Genomic DNA, 27753 nt, shown 5'->3' with positions numbered 1-27753 from the left:
GGCCGGCCCTCCTAATTTTTATTATTATTAATCTAAGTTTTTATGCTTACATCCTGTCTCTTTATCTAGATTATCAGCTCCTTGACAGCATAAAGCCTTGCACACAGCAGTATTACTGCCGATTGCTAATAGAATATTTCATTGAAGCTAAGATGCCATTGATAGTGTGATGAAGCATTTATTTTCCATACCTCTGAGAAAGAAAAATCATGGAGAAAAAACACTGCCACTTAAACCACGACACACCATTGGCTGTAAATGCATCCTAATTTCAGATACCTTAGAACGTGAAAAAAAAAGTCTTTGAATGGATGAATCATGATAGGTGTGAAATAAGTGCTTATTTAGTTTATTTCATTATGTGTATATTTGTGTTATGTGGAAGATAGATGAGAAAGTTTATAAACATTACAGGAAATGGCCTTAAAATGTTATTTTGTGAAAATTCCTAATTAAATTCTCGTTGATTGTCTTCTTGGGGACGTGGATCACATAACTTTCCCTTTTGAATTTAGCCCTATGATCTTTCCTAAGGTGGCTTTCCTAATTTTATTTCTCTCATGTTTCTTTCATATTTTTATTTTTCACTGTAGATTTTTCAGCTTGTTTGATGTGTTTTGTTTTGTTTTTGGCAGTGTTTCATGGAGGAAGGGTGACCCTTGTTTTAAAGGCCTCATGGAATCTTCTAGAACACTTCCTCAGGATCCAAAAAATCTCAAGATTATCTCAAAGTAACAGAAGTGATAAGAGCCAGAGTTAGTGTCTCTAATGCCAAGTGCAAATTTCAATGGGCAAATTTCAATACGTTTTTAGACTAGAGTATAAATATTTTGCTAAAGTGGCCCATTAGGTGATTATTATATTAGCAGCTGGTTAGAGCTTCAGGCCCTGGGAATTCACATCAACAATTTACAGTTCCTATTGCTTAACTCTGAATGACTTTAACAAATGTCACTTGATATACAGAGTCCTTAATTTGTTCCTGGGAACTACATTTTTCTGATTTTACTAAGAATAGGAACAAGAAAGCCTGTTTGTTTTTATGTGCCCTCAAACCCATTTCCACTTAAGCTTCCTGATTATTAAAATACTTGCTTGCGTAAGTCTGATTCTTTTATGTGCCTAATCTTGTTTAGACCTATTTTTCTAGGCCATGTTATCAATAATTATACTAATAGCTATCATTTTTTTTTTTTTGAAAGCTTGCCACGCATTAGTTCAGTGGCTCTTGACCTTGTGCACATTAGAATCACCTGGTAAGTTTTAAAATTCCAGCCTCTACCCTCTCGGGGAGTGGAACCCAGGCATCAGTATTCTATACGGTACTGCGGGTGATTCTGACACGCAACCAAGGTTAGCCCTGTCCACGCGTTGTCTCATTTCATCTGCCCAAGGGCCCTGGGAGGCAGGCGTTCTTTTCCTCGTCTGACGGACAGAAACAGAGCACAGGATTGATTAACCGAGCGTTAGTGGAGTCTCCAAGCCAGTTTGTTTGATTCCGGGTATTGTTCTTTCAATACATATTAGTTATGCAGTGGAGCCAGACTGTTTGGTTAAAGCAAAGCAGTTGCGTTCTGCAATATTTATAAAGGTAGCTCTTTAACGTCAGTTCATGAAGTACTTTTAAAGTCCTGGCTGTTGTGCAGACATCTATATTGTGTTCTTTTCTCTGGTAATTTGCTCATCATGATGCACAGAATTTCCACTGATTCAAGAGTATTTGCCGAATTGGCATTCTGTTGATTCAGATTGTCCCTGAATGATCCTAGAGGAATGGCTTGTTAAGTTTTTGGTGCTTTATTAAAATCTGTAGTTATTTTAAATCACCTGTTTTGTGGAGAAAGCAGAGGTCATCATCCAACCCAGTGGGTTTTAGTGTAAGCCAGTGCAGTTGCTCATCGGGGAGCAGCTCCCAGAACTGCAGAGGTGGCCATAAACGGTCCCGAGGGCCAGCCTTGTGAGTGCAGACCTGTCAGAGACAATGCAGAGAAGGGATGCCAGTTCTGCATTCCAGGAAATGCCCAGCGAAGAAAAGAGAAGGGAAAAAGAGAAATAGTGGCTGGGGCAGCAACAGGGTTAAGGAGAAAATGTTCTAGGGAGAGAAGGCCTCTGATGTTTGAAGGAGAGAGAGATCCTAAGGAGGTGGGAGAGACAAAGATGTGGGTGGAGGGAAGGGCTGTGAAGCCTGCATTCTGTGATGCCTTGTTTGGGATTCAGGTTACTCAGAGAGGAAGACATGAAGGTGGGGGAGGGGAGAGGCGCACCTGACCTTAGGGATGAAGGAATGATAGGGAAGTAACTCTGGTGACACAGATGGGCTGAGGTGAGGGTGAAGGTGGTGGGGGACCTCATGTGAGACGGCACTGATAATTTCAGCGAAGTAGGAGAGAGGATCTGATGAGAGGATGAGGTTTCAGCCCCGGGGGAGTGCTTAGCACAGCAGCTGTAGTAAGGAAGGAGATCACTGAGCTGGTGGGCCGGGTGGTCTCTGCCTTCAGGGGTGCAGTAGGGGATGGTGCGGAGGGGCACTGGAAGATAAATTCAAAGTGATTTTTCTTGTGCTCAGTAGTTTTACAATGGCCAGGATTCCCTAAGGCATTTAAATATGATTCAGAGGGGCCGGCCCAGTGGCTGAGCAGTTAAGTTCACGAGCTCCACTTTGGTGGCCCAGGGTCTCACTGCTTCAGATCCCGGGTGTGGACATGGCACTGCTCATCAAGCCACGCTGAGGTGGCATCCCACATGCCACAACTAGAAGGACCCACAACTAAAATATACAACTGTGTACTGGGGGGCTTTGGGGAGAAAAAGGAAAAATAAAATCTTTAAAAAAAATAAATATGATTCAGATTCCAGAGGTGGTTTCCATACAGCTTTTCAAGAATTCCTCCCATCACACAAATTAAGGCTCACAGAGTGTATGCTCTTTTCCTGAAGATTGCAGGCAACCTTTCCTTTTCTGAACAATTAGTTGAGTCGCTTATCTAAGTGACCAGCTTAGTTAGAGGGTCTGTTGGATTTGTTAGAAGTGTTTTGCAAGTTTTGACAGAAAATTAGTTTTTGAAATTTTATATATCTCAATCTCTATCTTCACCTTTTACTTGTAACTTAAAGTGTAATATATATACAGAAAAGTACTCTTAGGTACATAGCTCAATGAATTTGTGCAAACTGAATATAGCTGTATACCAACACTTGGATTAAGAAGCGGAACATTGCCTGCCCTTCAGAAGCCCCCGTGTCCCCTTCCAGTCTCAAGCCCCTCCCCGCAAGGTAATCCTTATCCTGATTTCTAACAGGTGAAATACTAGCTTTGCGTGTGTAATCACGTCATACACAAATCTGAACACAATAGAGAGCACCAAAGTGTTAGCTTATGTTGCTGGGTAACTTGTTTTTGTGGAGATCTCCAAATAAGATGGCCTCAGCATCTTCTCGAAAATGTGGCATTAATTAGGATTGTGGCTTGGCACAGTCTGTCGGCTTCAGATCTGTTCATTGCTCTCGTGAACTTGCACAAGCTGCCCCCAGTTCCCCTGCAGGGGGGCTGGCTCAGAGGTATTTGCCTACCATGCCCATGGGTCTCTGGGAGCCCGGTGTGTTATAGGCAGCTCTGGGATCTGTCCCAGGTCCTTGGTGCCCCCGGGCCTCTGCTTTCCTTCCAGGGAACACAGGCCATTGTTAGGTAACTTTGGAAACTCTTAATCTTGAGGCAGACACTTCCTGGTACTCTTCTTTCCAGTTTGAGCCTGAAGAAGTGGTTTCGTTGGCCTGCAGATTTATCTATTTTTAAATGTTGAAAGAATTGCCAAGATTTGAAAATTGAGAGATTTTACATCAAAATGTGGATTTCTGTCTTCTCTGGAAAAGCTGAGTCCCCAGCCTCCCCAAGCACACTTTCCTGGATCGTGGCACTGTGCTGGGGTGTCTCTGCAGCCCCATTGCCTTGATTCCATGCCCTTTAGTTTGCGAGGTTCACTCCTGGGCCTCTTCTCTCCCTGGCTTCTGTAGGCATCTGTGTTTGAGTACCCTGAGGTTGCAATGTGAGGACTTGGAGAAACGTTGCAACTTTTTGTAAATTTGACTTAGGGTTGTCTCAGTACTGAGCAACTTAACTATTTTTCAGCAAATCTGTTATTGAAATCATGCATCACAAGCTTCCAGCCAGAATTAGCAGGCATGGTATTGTATTCTGTTGTTTTGTTATTTTGATTAATCTAACTTTTATTGAATAGGTTATACTTTCACGTGATTCAAAAATCAGAAGGCACAGGTCACAAACTCAGATTCCTGGGGGGAGGAGCCAGGCAGGTAATAAATAAACGAAGCAGGCTGAGCAAAGGACGATAGGGGATGGTGGGGTTTAGTGGAGAATGCCCCTTGGGCATTCAAATTCAAAATTTTAAAAGCAATGTGTAGGGCCTGGCCCTGTGGCCCAGTGGTTGAGTTTGTGCGCTTCGCTTCGGTGTCCCAGGGTTTCGCCGGTTCAGATCCTGGGTGTGGACGTGGCACCACTCATCAGGCCAGGCTGAGGCAGCATCCCACGTGCCACAACCAGAAGGACCTACAACTAGACTATACAACTATATACCAGGGGGCTTTGGAGAGAAGAAAAGGAGAAGATTGGCAACAGATGTTAGTTCAGGTGCCAGTCTTTAAAAAAAAAAAAACCACGTGCAAATAGTTGTAAGAGTCAGAAAGCAGTTGCCTGGGAGTTAGGGATTGAGGATGTGGGATTGGCCAGAAGGTTCTTGAGAACTTTCTAGGGTGATAGAAATGTTCTGTGTCTTGCTTTGGGTGGTTTCTGCATAATATATACATTCATCAAATAAAAAAATTCAGAAGGCACAAATTGTAAATAGCAAAGTGTCCCTCCCATCCTGCCACCCAGCCACCTAATTCCCCTTCTTGAAGGGCATCAATGTCTTATGTATCCTTCCGGAGATACTTAATGCAAATACAAACGAAAATATGTGTGTGTGCATGTATGTATCCCTTTACACAAATGATTTACCAGGCTCACTCTTCTGTACCTTTTCATTTAATAACATATCTTAGAGATTATTCCTTATTAATACTTAAAGAACTTCCTCATATTCTGGTGTATACATCGGCACTTCTAAAAAGGATTTTTAGAATGATTCGAGTCTGGATGCTTGAGATCAGTGTGTACTTTCTAGTTCACCCAAAGCCCCACCATTCCCTAGAATCTCCCCCTCTGCTGCTTTATGTTCATGTCTGCTCCCTGCTGGGCCCTGTAGGCGTATGCATTTGCTTTGCAGGTCCAGCCATCCTTCGGTATTGACCTAAGTCCTGCTTATGCTGTGAAGGCCTTTGCCAAGTGTATCTCACATTTTTTCTGGAAATTCTATTGCTCTTGTAATCACACGTAATTGTTTTGCCACCCTAAGAATTTTCATGTTCCTTGTGGCTATCTTTTTATGTTTCTGTGGCACCTAGCAATTTGCTTCGTACCTAGTAGATGCTCAGTAAATAAATATTGACCCAATAAGCCTGGCTTACTTGACCTTTATTAACTCACAGTTGGTTGGCCCCTTGGCTAGTGGTTAAGATGCTAGATGGGTCCTACAGGTTTGCAGTAGCATCCTGTCTCTGCCATGTAATGAGACAGCAGTATTAGGCTTCTGGGCTCCACGGTGGGGCAGGGGAGAACATGAGAACTTCTGCTAATTTCTAAAAATATCTATTTTGCATATCAAAATTAAGATTTAATAGTATGTAATGTATTGGTTGACCCTGATGCTCTCACTTGGTCTGTATGACAGAGAGTTTCATGTGACATGTGGAGAATAAAATGTTCTGAGGGATAAGCAGGAGTCCTGGGGCATGGAGGGGTTGACAGTGGATCTGTCCTGTTTGTTGTCCTTCAGTGGCGTGGAGTGGATGGAGGCGTATGAATGCTCTGTTCAGTGGATTTTCAAAGTGTATCTAAACAGTTTTTCCTTTAGTAGACAAGTGGCTTGAATGATTTTTCCTGAGGGGGTGGAGCCCCGTGGATTGTAGTTTTGACAGTGAAACACAGTGAGCAGGGAATGATAGCACATGTGCGCTTCTGCTCCTGGTATGAGCTCTTGGCCAGCCTCACCACTGTCTATACGGTATCTGTAATATCTGTATTACAATATTGCATAGTAATACAGAGTCTGTATTATTGCCTAGGGCTGCCGAAACAGAGTACCACAAACTGGCTTCAAACTGCAGAAATGTATCGTCTCGCAGCTCTGGAGGCTGGAGGTCTGAACTCAAGGTGTCGGCAGGACCCTGCTCTCTCTGAAGGATCCTCCTTTGCCTCTTCTAGTTTCTGGGCTTTGTCGGCAATTCCTCAGTGTCCTTGGCTTGTAGATGCATCACTCCAGTCACAAGGCCGTCTTCTCCCTGTGTGTCTTCACGTCGTCTTTCCTCTGCATGTCTGTGTCTAAATTTCCCCTTTTTATAAAGACCAGTCGTATTGGATTAGGGCCCGCTCTAATGACCTCACTTTGACTTGACGACCTCTGTAAAGACCCTATTTCCCAACAAGGTCAAGTTCCGAGGCCCTGGGGGTTAGGATTTCAACATATCTCATTTAGGGGACACAGTTTCACCCACAGGTGTGTCTAGTCAGCTGGGATAAGAAATTGGCCCCTGAAGATTGAAGTTCATCAAGATGACTGCAGTAGCGTTTACACCTACAGTTGTTATCAGTGAATGCCAGATAAGGTTGATTTTGCCTTTAGATCTTAGCAAGTGTGATTCTGAATGTCATTTATTGCATGCTTACATCATTCTTTTAAAATTTGGTTTTGTGTATGATTTATAAGATTCGTAATTAAAACGGTAGCCTATGTGTATAGTTTTTGGACAAATACAAGTATATATGTGGAGGTGTGCTGGGGAGTGTTTTATCAATGGGATGTCAGTTGGGACACCACCACCGGGGCTATCTGACCAGCAGGGTCAGGTGCACAGGGCTGGAGGCCGGCAAACCGTGTGCAAATTCCAGTTCCATGACTGACTAACAGATGGCCCTCGCAGGTTCCGTAACTCCTCTACCTTCAGTTTCCTCATTTGCAAAATGGGTTGCTGGAGAAATTCAGTGCTATAATGCCTGAAAGGTACTCAGCACAGAAGTTGGCAGTCAATGAACATCAGCTATCATTGATAATATAAATGGATTTTTGTTTTTTTCCATGGTAGTTTATTTTATTTAATATTTCATCATGGGAAAATTGGTCAACATAGGGGCCACACATGACACGAGAAACACATCTGGATGCACATTGTTTCTGTACTAACAGACTTAGAAACAATGAGATGAGTGTGGAAGGGAGTGAAAGACTTTACCTCATTCGCTCCCACTTGGTGCGCATGTTGATAAATAGGGTGCAAGTGAATGATGCTCTCCTGTGGTTTTCCTAGACCAGTTGGCAGTGGGGCTGCCGGGGTGACTGGGGGTTGTTCACCTGTTCTCATCCGTCGCCCTCCCCAGGCCTCCCCAATAAAGATGCATTGCATGCCAGCGATTCTCAGCTACGCAGTGTCACCCACGGGGGCATTTGTTGTTGTCATTGTCAGAATGTGGGGGCATTACAGATAGTGCGTGGGGTCAGGGATTCCAAAGAACTGGGGACGTCTAGATGCCTTCATATAGGGCTGCTATAAGGCCTTTATTTTTTTTAAGTTCAAGTTCTGTTTTAGAATATTTGGTCTGTGAGAGACTTTTCTTCCTGTCCCTATAGCCAAGCAAAAGAAGGAGTGATTGTGTCATGACAGTAGAGTGGTTTAAAATCTCACTGAGGATGCCCTGTGTTCCTTATTTAAATAGCATCAGTAATCAAGAGTCTTTCTCTTAGAGGCCACTGATTCCTCTAGAGAAATCAACCAAGGCTTACATTCACGCAGAAAAAAATTTTTAAAGAACAAATTAGAACTAGTGTTTAAAAGCAGAGAATAAAAAACCTTCCTCAGTAAATGTAACAATGAATATAATGTATTATTTGGTTTCATATTCTTATGTTAAACCGGTTGCGGAAAGGGAGGAGAGGCAGATAAGAACACAGGGACTGGGGAGAGGCTGGCAAGGGAGGAGAGAGATGGGGAGGATGGAGGAGGGGTTAGTGAGCCCCGACATGGGGGAACCAGCTTAAACATGTTCTTTGCCAAGCTTGCTGTTGACCCAGATTGTAGATATATTTAAAACTTGCCACTCATAAAAACAAACAAACTCTTTACAATCTTATTTAAAAATTGGTCTGTCTTAAGGGGTGATTTTAATATGCCTAGAAGAAAACATGTTAACAATCTGATTTTAAGTGAAGATGGTCAGAAATCAATCACGGTCTTTGGGCAAGATGGCATGTGTGAGTTCATGCTTTAAATATGAACTGTATTTTACGTACATAAAGTTGATAGATGAAATACAAAGATAGAAAACCAAAAAGTCTCATCAGTCTCAAAAGCAAGCTAACCACCTCTGTGGACCAGAAATGGCACAGGACTGCAAATAGTTAGCAGGGCCAAGGTCAGCCTCTGCCAGGTGGAGGGGCTTGACCTGGAAAATGCAGCTGAGAGCTAAACCCAGGAGATGCTGCCAGCTCAGAGGTGGTACCCAGACAGCAGCTGTCAGCATGTAGGAAGCAAGTGATTAACACCTTCCTTTTGAGAAGCTCTGAAAACTGGCTGGAAGGGCAGGGATGGGAGTCTTAGGGGTGGTGCTAAGGCACTGGGGTGTGTGTTAAAATGTGCATTCCTGGGTCCCAAGGAGAGTCTTGGGGGAGGCCTGGAAGTCCTTTTTTTTTTTTTTTTTTGGTGAGGAAGATTGGCTCTGAGCTAACATCTGTGTCAGTCTTCCTCTGTTTTGTATGTGGGATGCTGCCACAGTGTGGCATGATGAGCAGTGCGTAGGTCTGTGCCCAGGATCTGAACCTGCGAACCCTGGGCCACCGAAGTGGAGCACACAAACTTAACCACTACGCCACTGGGCTGGCCTCCTGGAAGTCCATATTTTTTTAAAAGATCTTCAGGTGATTCTGAGAGCAGGACCACTCTGAGAAACACCACACTGATGGAAAGGAAAGTCAGCTTTAGAATAATAAGCTTACCAAAGTTAAACTGGGAAAAGGATATTTAATTTGTACCTAGGAGTTTTTGTATTTGAGCCCTAAATTGATTGCCGTTTAAAACATTGTATAAAATACACATAACCTAAAATTACCCTTTTAAAGTGTGCAGTTCAGTGGCAATAAGTACATGCATAATGACGTGCAACCATCACCTCTGTCTAGTTCCATTGCACCCGCCCCCAGCTCCTGATGGCCACTAATCTTTCTGTCTCTGTGGGTTTGCCGATTCTGGATATTTCATGTCAATGGAATTATACATTATGTTTTGTGTGTGTGTGTGTGTCTGGCTGCTTTCACTTAACATAATGTTTTCAAGGTTCATCAGTGTTGAAGCATGTATGAGTACTTCATTCTTTTTTATGGCTGAATAATGCGGCATTGCATAGCTATACCACATTTTGTTTATCCATTCACTGGTTGCTGGACATTTGGGTTGTTTCCACCTGTTGGCTATTGTCAGCAGTGCTGCTAGGAACATGCCTGTGCAAGTTTTTGTCTGAACACCTGTTTCCAGTTCTTCTGGGTATATTCCTAGGCGTGGTGAAATCACTGGGTCACGCAGCAATTGTTTAACTTTTTGAGGAACTGCAGAACTGTTTTCCTCAGCAGATGCACCAGCAGCGTGTGAAGATTCCAGTTATCCCACATCCCTCCCAACACTCGTTTTTTTTTAAATTTTATTGTGGCCGTCCTAGTGGGCATGAAGTGTATCTCATTGTGGTTTTGATTTGCATTTCCCCAGTGATTAATGATACTGAGCATTGTCTCATGTGCTTTTGGCAATTATATTGCTTTTCAGTTAAAATTTATTCAAGTGGGTGTTGTTTTCTTAATCCAGGGTGGTAGTTTTGTATGTTGACTGAGACTGCAGGTGCCAGAGGCCGACGGACCAGGGTCCTAGTCCTGACTCTTGCCAGGCTTTGGGCAAATGAGAACTCGTGGTGCCTGCCTTTCCTGTCGGTGAAACAGTGACAACAGTACCTTCCCTGTAGGGCTTTGTGAGGATTGAGGGGAACACGTAACGCATGTAGGCACAGAGTGAGCACTGTCACAGATGAGGCCATCTGTCATTAGAACCCTGCTTCTTTCTTGAGGGTCTCGCCAGTGGCCTTAGATTGCTCAGCGGTTGAGGATGGACACCCTGGAGGGACGTGTTGTAGTAGCCCACCCGGTGTGTGAGGCCCAGGGAGCCATTCCTATGTTGCTGGGGGTAGCAGGTCCTTTGTATTCCTTGCCTGAGTTTTCTTGCTACCCGCCCAACCTCCAACTTGCCCTTGCAGGTAAGGGAGCAAATGTGTCACCAGCGCAGTGCCTGGAAAACCCACCACTGGGGAAGTTCCCGTGGGCCTAAGCAAGCGTAAGCAGCTACAGGGTCCTCCCGTGGCAGCACCCACGTGCGGTCCTCATGCAGAGCTGACCCCAGGACCCAGCCTTGTGCCCCTATGGATTTAGTGTCCGAATGTTTAATGTTTTGCTCTTTTCGATAGTGTTTAGTGTGCCCCACGTTGATAGGCCTGTGTTGAGATGTAGGGAACATAGTTTTCTTTTCAAACTGGGAAGCTGTTTTTAATATGTAGAATTCTTGTTTGCCTTGTAATTGTGAAGACTTTTGTGTCTAGCGATTCAAGAATGATAATCTAGAAATGCCCCTTGAAACTGTCGCGTGCAGTTTAAAGTACGTCTCTCCAGAAAGGGAGTGTGGAGGTGTGTAGAGAGCAAGGGGTCTTGGCAGCAGACGGATCTGGATTCAAATCCTGGCCGCACCACTTACTCATTGTGGGCCTTGGACAAGTTACCTCAACTTTTGGAGCCTCAGTTTCTTCACCAATAAAGTGAGAAGGATCATGGAGCGCAGCCCCTGACATGGAGTGCTGGTTATTGCTGGCACAGGCCTCTCAGTTGACTGTTGCAACATTTTTTCTTATCGTGGTGGTAAGATATACATCACATAGAATTTACCATTTTGATTATTTTTAAGTACTCAGCTCAGTGGCATTCATTGCAACATTTTTAACATTTCCTTATTTCTTTTCTTCATGGCGTTCAGGCTCCCTCATCATTGTCCTTGGAGGTCACTGACCCCCGATGGCAGGGCTCCCTGCTTCCCTCCCCTACTGCTTGCCCAGGTGGTAAAGTTCAGTGTGCTGCAAACTCCCTAACCCAGGGGCAGCTGCAGGCGGGCCGGGGCTGGGCTGTTCACAGAGGCTGCCTCAGGGTCTTTACGTGATTCTGTGGGAGGCGTGAATGAGCCCCCATGTTTGGAGGTTGGACACACAGGTTTTATATTGTGTATTAACCCTTCTCTGAGTGTGGGATAGGGAAGAAAAAGGTTCAGATTCCCTTTGGCTGTTTTCTGGAAACTCTGGTTAAGGGGTCTGTGAAGAAGTGGAACTTGAAATTGTTTAAGCATCACGGTTGAAGGTTATTTTAGTACTTCATCCATCTCTCCTTTGGGAAGGGACTGAAATAAATGTACTGCTTTGGAAATATTCTGACATTTCTATTTCCTCCTCCCCTCCTTCATAATTGTCATAATTTCCAAGATTTCCTTTATTCGCTATCTTTTTGGAACTTTCAACTTCAGAGAGAAAAAGAGGGGTAGGGCTTTATTCTAATCCATGTAGAGTCAGCAATCTATCTGTAATCTTTCTAAAGAGTAATACAGAAATCAGCATCTTTGTATTGAATTCCTAATCAAGCGACTTAAGAAATGTTCTCCAACACACACAAATAGGTTGTTTCAGATGCCAAATAATGGTTATTCTTTCTCTAATTATATCTCTGAGTGTTAGGAATATCTTTATTTAATGCAGGCTTAAAAAACTCAACCTCGCTAATGAAATAATGGATGTAAGCAGTGTTCATTTTGACTGCTTAATCATTAGGTGAAAAGTTGATGAGGCACCTTATAATGGATAGAGCAGGCTGTCACCACCTAAAGCCCTTGATAAATTTTAGTGTCACTCAAAGTGGGACAGCCAGGCATTAGGCACCTCCCGGTGTGACACAATAGGAAGTATGAAAGACCACCTGGAAGATATTCTTGCTAAAAATATTGATCCTCAATCTAATGAAGCCTCTCGATCTAATGACCAGTTTCTAGAAAATTTGGGGGTTAGAAGAACATGTTAAATGACACCATGAGAATATAGTCAGCCAAATATAGAATATGGGCTGTCCACAGGGGCAAATGACCTTTTTCTTTAACATGTAAATAGTAAAAGCTTAAAAGAAAAAACGGAGGGGAAAACTATTATAGAGTAAAAGAGACTCAGGAGACACATCAGCCAAAGCGATGTGTGCTCCTGGTTTGTGTGCTAATTTAAAAAAAGCAGTTGTACAAAATATTTTGAGGCCATCAAGGAACACTAAGGATGGAATGGATAATTAGATGACACTAGGGATTATTTTTAATTTTGTTGGCTGTGATAATGATTGTAGTTATGATTTCTAAAAATCCTTATCAGAGATACTGAAGTATTTATTAGCGAAATGAATGGTGTCTGGGATTTGCTTTACTGTCGTTTGAAAAAATAGTCATGGGGAGTAGATGAAATGAGCAGAAAGTTGGAGCGGAAGCTGAGTAATGCGTTCTAGTCTTTTAGCTTTTTGCGTATGTCTGAAAATTTCATAATAAAAAGTTAAAAATGCCGAAATTAGTTTATCGGTGGCGTTTAAACACTTTAAATAGTAAAAACAAATATAGAACTCTCCACACTGGTGAAACCTCAATTTTGGAAAATTGCCTTTTGGCTTATCTGCATATTTGGTCTGGTTATTTCCTTTGCAAATTAGTATTTACATTAACTTCCTGTTATTCCTCATCCTAGAGTCCCAAGGACCCCTCGAATAAACCAAAGGAAGTCATAATTATAGATACTTAGAGAGTTAACACTATGGATAATTGCTAATCAGTAGGCTCTTCATACCAATAAGCAGGCAGAAGAGGGGGTTTGGGAAAGATTGTCAGTGAATGGAAATAAATTAAGTAAGGATGAGAATAATTTTTGTGCTTGACTGAGTTGGATTGGGGAAGTCTGTGTAAATAGCATTCTATTTGGTATGATTGCTAAAGGTGGCCCCTTCCGACTGTTGCAGAGCACTGGGTTCTTCTGTTCCCGCTTCAGTGAACGTGGCACTTGAGGTGTGCAAGGCAGACGTTTCTCTCTCTTCCTCGATGGGGCCATTTGACTTCAATTATCATCTTCCTGCAGATAATCATCACATCTGTGTCCTCAGCCCAAGTTGCTCTCTTGAGCACTAGAATCACATTTCCACCCACCTGGAATCGTCTCCCTGCCTTTCACACCAGCCTCGCCCGCAGCCGGGCTCCCCTTGCTGGCTCTGCACTGTGCACAGCAGCTATTTTCACATCTGTCAAGATCTTTCTCGCTTCGGGCCTTTACACACACCATCCCCTCTTCCTGGAGCCATCTCCCACTCTCTTTTTCTCAGATGTCACCTGCCCAAAGTCACCTTTTCTGACCTTTGTCCGTCATTCTCAGTCACTCATTTCCTTAGCAGTCTTCTCAGTTTATAGTTACTGTCTGTCTCCTCTTCTCCACTGTAAGGTCTATGAGCAGGGGACCTTCGGTCTGGCTTGATACTTCATACCCTGCCCTTAGCATACATGGTCAGTAGATATTTATTGGATTTATGAGTGTATGAATGAACATGTTAGGCTTTGGGCTAGACATGGGAGACAGACTGATGAAAGATACAGTCTTTTTCTTCAAGAAGCTCAAGTCGACTGGGGAGGCAGATGAGCAAGCCAAAAATTACAATGTAAGTTTGATGAGAAAAGCTCACACAGGGTTCTGGGAGGGATGGAAAAGGAAAGTCTAGGGGCATGACAGGGGTTAGGGAAAGAAGGATGGGTATTCCCAGGAGAAGGAACAGCCTTTGCAAAAGCATGGCCGTCAGAGAAAGCGTGGGTTGGTTGTAGGGGAGGTGATACCAGCAGGACAGGTAATGACCCAGAGGTGAGGGCTCTTGTGTGACAGCTGAGGACTTTGCGTTTCTGAAGGCTGTTGTGATCCATTGGAGGATCTTGGAGGGTGATGAGATAAGATTCTTTCTTTTCTCCCTTTAGGTAAACCTCAGATATACAGAAATAGATTGATCAGGTCTGCGTGTTAGAAAACTCCAGATGGGTTGTGCGGGCCAGAGGGACCTTCATGGTTTAGGGCAGGTTATGGCTGATGAGGAGAGACCACAGACCCCACTGATTTCTGTTACCAGAAACACACTTCTCATCTGGCAGGGACAGTTAGAACATTTCCCAGCACAGCCTTCCTTGGCCCTAGAGCCCAGGGATTGGGGTGCATGGGAGTTGGGGGTCACATAGCACTAGCGACACTGTGCACAAGTAGAGAATTGTCATGTTGGAGGTGCTCAGCCCTTGCTGGGCCACCACCCTTTGTACTCGGGACACCGTTCGGGAAGCACTTATCGAAGCAATCTGTTCTTTGCCGTTTGAAGGATGTTTATGGATGCTCTGGGCTCTCCTGGTTCTTGAACCAAACTCCCAATGAGCAAGGAAACAAGGTGGGTGTCCAGGGTCTCAGAGCATCTCTGCCTCCTGTGCTCCAGTACCCTGGAAAGCCCATCTCCTCACGGAGGCTGTGCCAGGCCGAGTTCTGAGCAAGTAATGATAGGGGCCCGAACTACATAGTTTGGAAAGGGGGATGAAGGGAGTTGAGAGTTAACTAGACGAACCTGGCTGTGAGAGTGAGTTATTGGTTGGCACATGAAGTAGAATCAGGGTTTTTTAGAGGCCTGTTGGATACTCAGGTGGAGTTGTTGATACTGGCCTGTTGAATCTATGACTCAGAATTGCCTTGGACTTTTTCTTCTCCCTTGCTGCGTCCATCCCATCAGCTGCTGAGTGTATCATCTGTTTTGCCTTTGTGCGGTCTCTCTTACTTGTAACTTCTTTTCCATTCCCCTCTGATCATACGCTCCTAACTGCCTGCCCCATTCATCCACTGTGTGGCTGAACATAAGATAGGTCACCATTTTGTGCTTCTCTCCACTCTGCCAGGTTGATGTTTCTGCAGCATAACTTTGTTAAAAAGGCCACTTTGCTCAAAATATCCAATGGCTCCCCATTGTCTGCTGACATTCTCACACTCCTCGGCCAACTTTCCTAGTGTTCTCTCCAACCAAGTGGAGCCACTAGTGTTTGTTACGCAAACACATCCCACATTGTCCGGACTTGGAGCCTTTGTCCATGCTGCTGCTTGCAGCCCAAATGGCTCCTCTCTCTCTTTTAAGCCTCCTGCTCCCCTGATATCAAATAAAAGCTTAATTTAGAGCTGAATTAAGAAATTGAGCCTGTAGCATAAGCTGTTTACTGTGTGTTGGAATTAGACCCACCCCGTGAGACAGCGAGGTCTCCTGGTCCTTGGTTACAGGCTTGTGCATCTGTGTGGAAACTAATGGCTGCTGGGTCCTGTGTTTGGGAGGGAAAGTGCCTCCTCATGCTTAGTCATGGCATGTCGTGTGCCATTCCAGCTCTGAGTGTAATTGGAGACAGAAGATTATCTTGAAGCTGATGGTGTCCTTTTCCCTGTTGTTATGGGACTGTGTTTTGAATTAAATTATTTTAGAAACAGATGGCTGACTGAGAGTTTTTCCGTCTTTGTTCTTAGTGAATTGAGTATTTAGTTTGTTTTGGTTACTTAAAGTCCTGACAGTCTCGTTTTCCAGGTTGGTAAAGAGGATTGCATTTTATTTAGGAATGAATAAAACAAAACAAAGTGAAACAGACCATCTTCCAATAAATACCCTGTCCCATGCTTTGAATTAAACCAACATTTAATGTCCTTATCGCGTCGAATGAGAAAATCCTGCAGAGAAACTGCGTTCCTGAAACCCAGCATGAAGCCTGTACGGATGCTTTAACTGTCGTAGTGTGAATTTTTAAAAAGCTTTGTAGTACCATTATTTCAGTATGGTTTGGTTACACTTGTTTTCTGAAGTTGCTCGTTAGTTCTCTTCATGTTTCAGTGAAGTCACTAATTGTCATCCGTGTCCTCATCTCTAGAGGAGGAAATGGAAGGTGTGATTAATTATAAGGGATTTCTCCAGGGGAACTGAGCAAGTTTGAGATACAACAGAACCCAATTCTGGTCTCTGTGGAACACTCTAGAACTTTTTGCCCTGTTGTCTCCCTCTCTGATTGGGATTATATTGTACTAGCGCTGAAGAGGTGTGCTTTTTATTAGCTTGGACTTTTCCAGCTAAAATGAAGCCTCCTACTACTGATGCAGTGGCCATTTGTCCTTTTGGGGGACTACCCTTTTTCTTTCTGGGGAATCCTTCATACATGAGGATCAGAAGGCTGCAGGGTTGATGAGGCAATGTGGCATATGGCCTAGGCTTCGCCAGGGGGACACTTCCAGCTGAACTTTGAATTTTAAAGGGGTGCTACCATGAAGCAGAGGAATGGAGGGTCCATTGGCAGCTGTGCTAGTGGCAGTCCCAGCTTGGTGTCATCAGTAGACACTCCCTGCAGTGAGACCCCAGTGGGCTTCTCTGTTGCTCAGCCTCACTGGGCTCTTGACTGTGTTCTGAACCTGAGCCACCTTGTCCGTTCTGTGGACTTGCTGGTATTTTCCCAATGAATCCTCCTCTTGCTTATGGAGCCAGTGTTTCCACTGCAAACAACAGAGAAGCCTGACTGACAAAACCTTACAGCATAAGCATAGGGTCCTATTTCAGGTCTATCCATAGAAAGTCAACACTTTAACCCCATTTTTCAGGTAGTAATTTTCAGGAACCATAAACCTTCTTAGCAGAAGAGGGAACTGAGACCTAGGAATGTGAAGTGAGCTACTCAAGGTTGGCAGTTAATTAACTTGTGGTAGACCAGGGTCAGACCCGAGGCCTGCAGGCTCTTGTTTCCGGTAATCTCTACTCCATCATAATGCCTCTTGTTTGAGTCAGGAATGAAAGATGTCTTAGTCACTCGGGCTGCCGTAACAAAATTCCACAGACTGCGTGACTTACACAACAGAGTTTTCTCTCCTTAAGTTCTGGAGGCTGGAAGTCCAAGATCAAGGTGCCAGCAGGGTTGGTTTCTGGTGAGGCCCCTCTCCTCTGCTTACGGATGGTCCCTTCTCGCTCTGTTCTCACGTGGCCTTGGCTCTGTGTGAGTGTGTGGAGAGCGAGAACGAGCTCTGGGGTGTGTCCCTCTTCTGATGAGGATGCCAGCTCTATTGGATTAGGGCTCCACCTTTATGACCTTATTTAGTCATGCTTACCTCCATAAAGGCCCCGTCTCCAAATGCAGTCACGTTGGGGTTAGAGCTTCAACCTATGAATTTTGGGGATGACACAATTCTGTCCATAACAGATGTGAACTATGGCAGTCCAGATATTTTAATGTTGTCTGTGACTTAATTAACATTGCGAAACAAAAGATGTCACGGGAAGATTTCTAAAAGAAGTGTTTACATGGTATTGAGATCTTAAAGTATTGGGAGTTGATGCAGTTACTTTTCATTCGCCCTGAGGTTGGTACTTTTCTGTGCAGAGAGCTCATCAGTGTTCTTTGGGTATATCCCCACATCCAACTGTAGCCTAAAATGCTGATTTGGGAAGAGCACTTTTTCCTCAGATGGGAAACCTCCATAGCAGAGCCTGGCCGTCTTGTTTCATGTCTGCCGGCAGCCCTCTCTCCCTGCTCCTCCGTGTCTGTTTCACACATTCTCCACTCTCCTGGTGCGCTCTTCCATCCTCACCTGTGACCACGCTTCCCGTAAGTTCTCACCAGCAGATCCGTACAACTTACCAGTCTCTGCACTCACTCCTCAGTTTCTCTTCCAGTTGAGGATCAAAGGCCACGCCCCCTCTGGGTTCCATTACTTTCTTCCTTCTCAGCCACGTGAGCTCATCACTTGTCCTTTGCGTCTTCTACCTCTTCCTAGTCCAGCACTTTTCAAAGAAAGGACCCTGTACTCGCATTAGAATTAGCCGTGGTGTTGGTTCGAATCAGACTCCAGAACAACAAGAACAACAGCAAGCAAACCCGAACCCACACACCAATTCCTGAACTCAACCTACTGAATGAGGACCTGAGTTATTTTAGTTTTTATTTTGAAAGGATTTGGACATACAGCAAAGTTGCAAAATTAATACACAGAGTTTCCATATACCCTTTATTCAGCTTCCCTTATTAACATCTTATAGAATCATGGTAGAGTTAACAAAACTAAGAAATTAACATCGGTGCAACACTGTTAACTAGACTGCGGACCTTATAGGATTTCACCAGTTTTCCCGCTATTTCTGTTCTGGAATCCAATCCAGAATCCCACATCGCATTTGGTTGTCACATCTCCTTCCTCTTCTCTAGTCTGTGACAGCTCTTTACTCTTTCCTTGTCTTTTATGAGCTTGCGATCTTTGAGGAGTCGGGTATTTTGTAGAATGTCCCTGGGTTTGTCTGATGTTTTCCCTTGATTAAATCGCCATTTTGCATTTTGAGAAGCTTGCATCTTTCACAAGCTCCTCAGTGATTGTTGTCTATCGTCTGAGAACCAACCAACCTTCCCTGGACCCCTCCACTTGCCGTCTGTCCCTCCCCTGCCCTGCGCAGCTAAACCTCTTGAAAGAGTGGTCTGCACATAATCCCCATTTCCTTACCTGTCATTCACTCTTCAACCCATGGCAACCTGGTTTCTGCCACCACAAGGCCAAAGAAACCTGTCACGTTGAGGACGTGCTTCTCAGCCTTCATTTTCTTCATCTCTTACGGTCATTCCATACAGGTGACCCCTTCCTGACTCCTAAACACCTTTTCTGTTTTATTGTCATCTCACGTTCCTGGTTTCCCCCTGCCTCTACGACTTCTCTCTCTTTTGCAGGTTTATCTTCAGGCTCATGTGTCCGCTTGCAACCTTGGTATCTCCACGTGGATTTCTCTAAAATAAACCTCAGGCTGGTGCTTCTCAAACTTTAACGGGCCATGAATCACCTGCAGAGCTTGTTAAAAGCAGTTTCTGACTTAGTAGGGTTTCTGTGGGCTTAAGATGTTGCAGTTCTAACACACTCCCAGGTGATGCTGATGGTCTGCGGGCCACACAACTAGCAAAGTTCTAAAATCTCAAGCTTCAACTACTGTGACCATGTAACTGATCTCTCCACGTCTCCTCCTGCCCTGTTAACCTCTTCTTCACACTGCGCCAGGAAGGATTTTAAAACTATTAGCCTCATCATGTCATTCTCATGCTTTTAAATGCCTTTGGTGGCTTCCCGCTGCATTCATGATATTGTTCCTTATCCTCAGCATCGTGGCTTCCAAGCCTTGCATGGTCTGATCCCCTACCTTCCTCTAACCCCATCTTGGAGCTCTTTGTCTTTCCTTCCCAGACATACTGGTCGTCCTCTCTGTGTTCTTCCGTGGGCTGCATTACCGGTATTTCCCCCACCTCTCTGGGGCCTCGCACAGATCCCACTCCTCTGCCCAGATAGTACTGTGAAATGAGCTGGCCTGCAAACTCTTGTTTTCCATCCGAGATGAGATAAGGGACCAGAGCATGAATTGACCCCTCACAGGGTGTGCTGCCTGGTTTAGCTGACATAGTTTTGCAGCACAACCTACTCTCTGAAGGAAGAGTGCATTGAGTTATATGTGGCTCAAGCACCTTATCTCACTGTAGATGGGTAATGAAAAGTACGACCACACTTTGAGTGACATTGGCCCAGGACTTTCTTGTCCTCATCCCTACCTCATGTGCACACACACATGCACTCACACACGCGCACACATACACATGCATGCATGCACACACCTTATACCTCCAGGCACATTTGACTTTAAGCGAGAAAGGCAAAACCTTAAAACTTTTAGAAGACAATATGGAAGAATATCATTATGCCTTTTAGTGTAGGGAAGAATTTCTTAAACTTTCCATCTTAAGACACACACTCATGAATCTCAAACAGTAACAGAAAAGAGTGATAAATTTTGACCACATTGAAATTGAGAACTTCTGTTCATGAAGACCATATAAAAAGAATTAAACAACAAGCCGCAAACTTAGTGAAGTTATAACTGACATAAGACTAGTATCCAAAATATATCAAGAATGCCATCGAATCAGAAAGAAAAAGACAGACAACCCAATAGCAAAATGGGCAGTAGAATTGAAAAGACACTAGAAGAGGCGACATGAGTGGCCAGCAGATAGGAAAAGGGGCTCAGTCTGTTATAACCAGGGAAATGCACATTAAAATCGTAAGATTTCATACCAGCCAGATTAGTAAACATGTAAAAGTTTAGGAGTGTTAAGTATTGGTGAGGATTTGCAGCAATCAAGAGTGGGAATATAGGGGCCGGTCCCGTGGCCGAGTGGTTAAGTTCGTGCGCTCCGCTTTGGCGGCCCAGGGTTTCGCCAGTTCGAATCCTGGGTGTGGACATGGCACCGCTCATCAAGCCAGGCTGAGGCAGCATCCCACATGCCACAACTAGAAGGTCCCACAACTAAGAATATACAACTATGTACTGGAGAGCTTCAGGAAGAAAAAAATAAAATCTTTAAAAAAAAAAAGAGTGGGAATATAAATTGGTTTAACTGCTTTGAAAGATTATTTGGTATTATTTTAGTAAAGTTGCAGATGAACATGTCCTCTGACTTGGCAGTTCCATTCGCATGCATACATACATGCATACACACCCATCCACCCATGCACATATACACACACGTACACACATATGCACACATATACACAGACATACTTACAATATGCACATGCATACACATATACACACATAATACATACATGCACATACACATACGTAATACTTTATATATGCATATATGTACCAGAAGATGGGTAAAAAAGTTCATGTCAGATATGTTTCTAATAACAAAAATTGACAATAGTCCAACTGTCCATCAACAGTAGATAGATAAATTTTGGTATATTCATATTCAGTGGATATGAATGAATATATTCAATGGAGTTTCTGTTGAAGTGAAAATAAATGAATTACAGCTACAAGGAAAACAACACTCATGGATGAATCTAAAAATACGGAGTGGAAAAAATAAGTTGCAGTAGTATATTTGCAGTATAATTCCATTTTGATGAAGTTTGAAAACATGCAAAGCTGAAGAATATACTCTTTAGGGATACATACATATGGCAAGACTATAAAGAAAAGCAAGAATCTGAGAAGTGCATAATTCAAAATAGTGGTTCCATTGGTGGGAAGGAACGGGGTACACAGAGGATGCCAGAAGTAAGGGTCATAGTCTTTTTTTAAAACTAGATGATGGATACTCAGGTATTCTTTATAGTATTAGCTATACCTGACAAATATAGTTTTATAAATAGTATTTCTTATCTACGTGATATTTGATAATAAAATCATTACCAGGTGGAGGAGAGAGTAACCTGGTAGAAGATGCAGTTGGTTGGGTCAGCTCTAGTTCAAGTGGTTACTTTGCAGTCTTAGAAATTCCTCTGGATAGTATCCAGTTGGGGTTGAATAAAGAAAGGGAAGAAAGACTCTATTTTCTAAATCAGGGAGAAAAATGAAAGGTGAGGAAAAGGGGGAGGATGGCTTTCATAATGGCATTGAAAACCTCCATTTAATAATGGCACTAAAAGCCTGAGAACTAGAAGAAGAATAAAAATTGCTAAAGATTTGCCAAATTGGATAGTGGTTTAATTATCTACTTTTGTTTTTAAACTCTTAGAAATTCTAGGGGGCTCTTGTTTTGCAGTAAACTCAATATCCACAGAGAGCTGAGATGACTCATCGTGCTTTGAAAACACCACAATTTAGCAAAGAAGCAAAAATCATGGTTCTGTTTGGATTAAAGCTGTTTAGAGATTTTTGATGCTGCTATTGCTTGGGTTTCCCAGGCCAGCCCTCAGAGGATGTTTTGTTTTCCCAATGCCCATGATTGAAGCTGTGAGCTGTCCCCAGGTAGATGGTGGGCCTCACAGCTCTAAAAGTGTGCCTTTGCATGAGTTTTTTGAGGAAGATTATCCCTGAGCTAACATCTGCTGCCAATCCTCCTCTTTTTGCTGAGGAAGGCTGGCCCTGAGCTGACATCCATGCCCATCTTCCTCCACTTTATATGTGGGACGCCTACCGTAGCATGGCTTGCCAAGCGGTGCCATGTCCACACCCAGGATGCCAACTGACAAACCGCAGGCTGCCAAAGTGGAATGTACACGCTTAACCGCTGTGCCACTGGGCCTGCCCCTGCATGTGTTTTATTAACAGAATTTAGCATGTGCTTCAGCTCCATTATAATATGTTTTTCAACATAATTTCTTTGCTAGCAATTTTAATTAAATGGGCTGATTTGGCTAAATGTGGTATTGTGTAAAGAGCATTCAACCACTGAGAACTCAGAAACCTACCTTTCCAGGCTGGCCCTGCCCTGGGTGCTATTTTGAGCAAGTCTGCTTAAACTCTTTGAGCCTCATTTGCAAAGTGAGGGGATTGGACGTGGTCTTAAAGGATCCATTCAGGTTGAAAGGTCTATCATTCCATGATCGACTACTATATTTAGGGAAGATTTCCAGATAGAAAAGTATGACTTGGAAAAAAAAGATAAAACACCAAATTATCTTGCATGTCTGAGTAAGACCAACAACTTCCTAGAGACAGGCATCTCCCTCATGAATTTTTTAAAAGTTTTTAAAAAGCTCTATGTGAGTTTTTTTTTTTAAGATTGGCACCTGAGCTAACCTCTGTTGCCAATCTTCTTTTCTTTTTCCTTCTTCTCTCCAAAGCTCTCCAGTACTTAGTTGTATATTCTAGTTGTGAGTGCCTTTGGTTGTGCCATGTGGGACACCGCCTCAGCATGGCCTGATGAGCGGTGCCATGTCTGCACCCAGGATTCGCACCCAGGATTTGAACCGGCGAAACCCTGGGCCACTGAAGCGGAGTGCACAAACTTAACCACTCAGCCTCGAGGTGGTCTCTATAATGTTTTTTTAAAAAAGACTTTATTTTAAGAGCAGTTTTAGATTCACAGCAAAACTGAGGGAAAGTACAGAGATTTCCCATATACCCCCTCCCCTACACAAGCATAGCCTCCTCCATTATCAACATCCTCCATCAGAGCAGTACATTTGTTACAATGGACAAACCTACATGACACAGTGTTGTCACCCAAAGTCCAGAGTTTACCTTAGCGTTCACTCTTGACAGTGTATGTTCTATGAGTTTGCCTTGTGAATTTTTAATCACCGTGAATCAGCATGGCAGGAGGGCAGTTCCTGCTCTGTTCCATCAGCATGGCAAGAACTTAGCCCAGGACCCGGTGCAAGGTAGGCACCCAGTAAGTATGTGTTGTGCTGTCACATGGGAGAAGTGCCTCAACACTTGCTACTCAGAGTACGGTTGCAGACCTGGCCCCACCTGGGAGTGATGCAGAAGCTCAGCGCTCACCCCAGCCCTGCTGGACAGCCTGCGTTTTCACCGTTACTTCGTTCGCGTACACGCAGAAGTCTGAGGAGCACTGTGTCACCCAACCCTGTTCCTTTCCCTCTGTCATCACAGGCAGAACCTTTCACTCTTCTATGGACTAACGCGTTAGAGCTTGAAAATTGATCTCCAGGGCTTGAAATTAGAGTCCGCACAGACTTTTCTGCTGGGAGTGAGACTCACCTGGGTTTTCTAACCTCTTCCTGAATTAACTCCAGAAGTAATTCCCCGTGGCATTTCAGCTGCTGTGTCTTCACAGCTGGTTTCTCTCTCTCGGGGCTTGGCTGAAGGCGGGGAGTCGGGGGAAGCATCCCAGCTTGGCACACTTCACAGTTCTTAATAGGAAGCTTTTGTTCCTCTGTTTCCCTAGTCAGGAGAATGTTTCGTCCTTTTGACCACTTTGCCCTTCCCTGCCCGCTGCCCTCTGTAGGCAGTTGACTGAATTCTAATTTGCTTCAGATACTTGGGCTCATAAATTAACCACTGATTGTTGCTTTTCTTTGCTATTTTATCTCTTGCCGTCTTCCAGTGCACTTACAAATATGTTTCTGATTCATTTTAAAAGATATCGTTCTCTCAGATCTTATATTTATTTCAAAACAAAATATAGCAGAGTTTTAAAACAGACACACAAGATGATTTATCCTTAGGAAAACTTTCAGGTCTGTGTGCTACATAGTTACACAGAAAGTTGATTTCATTACTTCTTAAATTTGTAACTCTTTAACCTTCACTGTAGAAAAGAACAGCTGCTCCTTTACCCAGGTTGTAATAAGTATCATGTTTACTTTTATCCACACTTGGCATGGGACAGGTAAATAGTAAAAGCAAATAGACAAGAAATCCTACAGCCAGCTTGTATAGAAGGCAACACATGCCTAATAATATAATAATAATCTCTAAGAAATGGTTTCCTTCTTTGGTCGCTTATTCCTTTTTAAAAGTCATATTACATAGAAAGGAATGTGACCCTTTAAATTAAGCAGCTTGTATCTGGTGTAAGTTTGTGACTTTCAGATGCTAACGAACCAGCTAGAAATATTTGATTTGTATAAATATGTAGCTAAATGTCGTTTACAAATTTTAGTGTATGCATACAAAGTCTATACACAGAGTTTTGTCTTAACTCTTGATTTCCATCTCTACTGGTGAGTCACAAGTACCCCTGGATGCCCCTCTCGCAGCTTCTGTGCAATTGTCATAAGCTATTTTAATTCTGTTATGTTGTTTATAACCTCACAAATTATGTAGTAGTATTATTGTTCATTTATACCATAAGTGTTTGTTTAGATTTAACCATGTCTTTATCACTTATTTATTCTCAGTTCCTTCTTCTCAGATCTTCTTTCTGGGATAATTACCTTTCCTCTAGAAGTAATCCTTGTTTAGAGAGGCTTCTCTCTAAACAAGAAGGTCTTCTGTCAGTATAACTGCTTTTTATTTATCTGAAAATGCCCTTATTTTAACAAATAGAGAGTATTTCTGGCTATTCAAATCTAAGATGTCAGATATTTTCTCTCAGCACTTTGAAGATTTTGTTTCATTGTTGCTTGGCTCCTAGTTCTGTGAAGTACTTATCTGATAGTGTAATTGCCATTCCTTTCTCTGACTGCATTTACAGTTTCTCTTTGTCTATGGTATCATCATGCATAGATATGGGTTTTTAAAAAATTCATCCTGCTTGGGATTTCTTGGTCTTTCTGAATTTCGTCTCTTATTAATTTTGACAATTCTTAGCATCACGTCTTTGAGCATTGTCTCTACCCAATTCCTTCTATTACTTCTTTTAAAAACTTTGATCACATGTATGTAGGACTGTCTCATTCTATCTTCCATGTCTCTTAACTTCTCTTTTTCATATTTTTCATCCTTTTGTTTCACTGTGCTCCATTCTGAGTAGTTTTCAGATCTATCCTCCAGTTCACTAAATCCCTCTTCAGCTATGTCTAAATTGCTGTTTGTTATATATTGTATATTGAGTATTAAAATTTTAATTATTATGTATTTTCATTTCTAAATGTTCTTTTGGTTCTTCTTAAATCTTTCTGGCTTTTTTTTTTTTATAGCCTCTCGTTCTTTGATCATGTTTTCAGTCCCTCTTTATTATTTTAAATTAAACAAACATACTTTAAAAAATATATCCCATAATATCTGGAGTCTTTACAGATCTGATACCATTTGTGTGGATTTCTTTTGACTTTTTTGGGGGGAATTTCTCTTGATTTTTAAAAATAGTACCTTATTTCCTTACGTGTTTTGTAATTTTTAATTTTGCACCCATGTTTGTTTGAACTCTAGCTACAGGAGTACTTTGATGCCTGGTTTGAGAGTGTGTTCTTCTGGAGGTGGTTTATGTTAGCCTCTGATAGACATTGGAAACCTGGTCCACTTTATTATTTTTATTTTTTTCAGGTTTACATCATTATATTTTGGTTTCTGTGTAGATTACTTCATGTTCACCACCCAAAGACTAATTACCATCCATCACCACACATGTCTGCCCAGTCGCCCCTTTCTTCCTCCTCCCTCCCCTCTTCCCCTCTGGTAACCACCAATCTAATCTCTGTCTCTATGTGCTTGTTTGTTTTTATCTTCTTTTTATGAGTGAGATCATACGGTATTTGACTTTTTCCCTCTGAGGTATTTCTCTTAGCATAATAGCCTCAAGCTCCATCCATGTTGTTGCAAATGGCAAGATTTCATCTTTTTTTTTTTAATGGCTGAGTAGTGTTCCATTGTGTATACATACCACATCTTCTTTATCCATTTGTCCATTGATGGGCATCTAGGTTACTTCCAAGTCTTGGCTATTGTGAATAAGGCTGCAATGAACATAGGGGTGCATATATCTTTATGCATTTGTGTTTTCATGTTCTTTGGATAAATACCCTGCAGTGGAATAGCTGGATCATATGGTAGTTCTATGCTTAATTTTTTGAGGAATCTCCATACTGTTTTCTATACTGGCTGCACCAGGTTGTACTCCCACCAGCAGTATATGAGCATTCCTTTTTCCCCACATCCTCTTCAACACTTGTTATTTCTTGTCTTGTTAATTATAGCCATTCTGACGAGTGTGAGGGGATATCTCATTGTAGTTTTGATTTGCATTTCCCTAATAATTAGTGATGTTGAACATCTTTTCACGTGCCTGTTGGAGACCTCGTCCACTTTAAATTACAATTCTTAGTGTATAGTTTTTAGGACCATGCAAGTCTTATAGGTTGCAAACTTGGGGAGACTTTTTGTAAAATATCTGCACTAAGTCAAAGTTGAGACAGATACTTTTTCTTGCAGTCCTCTGAGGGGTGGATAGTTTTTTTCCCTAATTCTTTCCCTGAGAGTATGGCACTTCCAAGGTCTCCAGCTTTTAGAGATGGTCCTCATTCTGGTTTTTATCCTGTCCAAACCCAACACTTGTCCCTCATTCCCCTGTGGCCTAAGATTAGCTTTAATTAGGTTAATTAGATCAGATTAACCTATCTGGTCCACTGTCCCTCTAGCCACTCTGTGACTTCAGTGTTTGATGACCTCCCTAGTCCAGCTCCTGCTTTGCTCATGTGCTCAGCACATGTCCCCTATTGTCTTGCAGGCTCATTCAGTCATGGAAAAGGATGTTTGAACATTTTTTAAGGATAATTCAGTGTTAGGAAGTGGGAAGGCTTCAAGATCTCTAGTCTGCCATATTGCCAGGAATAGAATAGAAATTGCTTACTTTAAAAAAATAAAAAGAGTGAATTCAAGATTATCCCCACACTATTGCAGACACTTGTGTTCTGACAAACTGGATAAGTGAGAGGAGGGTGGTGTTATGGGTCATGAGAGTTGCTCAGTCCCCAGCCTGTGCTGCAGTGCATGGTACCCTGTGCTTGGGTTTTCCTCGGGGGTCTGGGCCATCACATATCCTGCCTCTCTATGCAGCATATATGAATTACAGGTGGAGACATCTAAACCACTTAAATGATAATAACAGCTATACAAGGATAAAAAATATGAAAGTTTGAGAGGATGATAGGATGCTTTTGACGCAGAGCAGAACCTTGTCCTTACACACCATTCATTCATTCATTTAACAGATGTTTATTGAACTCTTACTATGTGTCATTCACTGTGTTGGGCACTGGGACATAGATCAATAGTCCCTGTCCTCAAGAAGCTCACAGTGGAATGA

At 42.8% G+C, this 27753-nt stretch overlaps 1 protein-coding gene across 1 annotated transcript in view; it reads left to right on the top strand.

Annotated features, from left to right (window-relative positions):
* The window catches only part of KIAA1549, a 126690-nt gene that overhangs the window by 23332 nt on the left and 75605 nt on the right, over positions 1 to 27753 (top strand). The window lies entirely within an intron of this gene.

This window comes from Equus caballus, chromosome 4 (assembly GCF_041296265.1).
Source record: "Equus caballus isolate H_3958 breed thoroughbred chromosome 4, TB-T2T, whole genome shotgun sequence".
NCBI classification, from domain to species: Eukaryota; Metazoa; Chordata; class Mammalia; order Perissodactyla; family Equidae; genus Equus; species Equus caballus.
The sequence above is the reverse complement of the archived record's forward strand: the minus strand, read 5'-3'. Positions and strand labels throughout refer to the sequence as shown.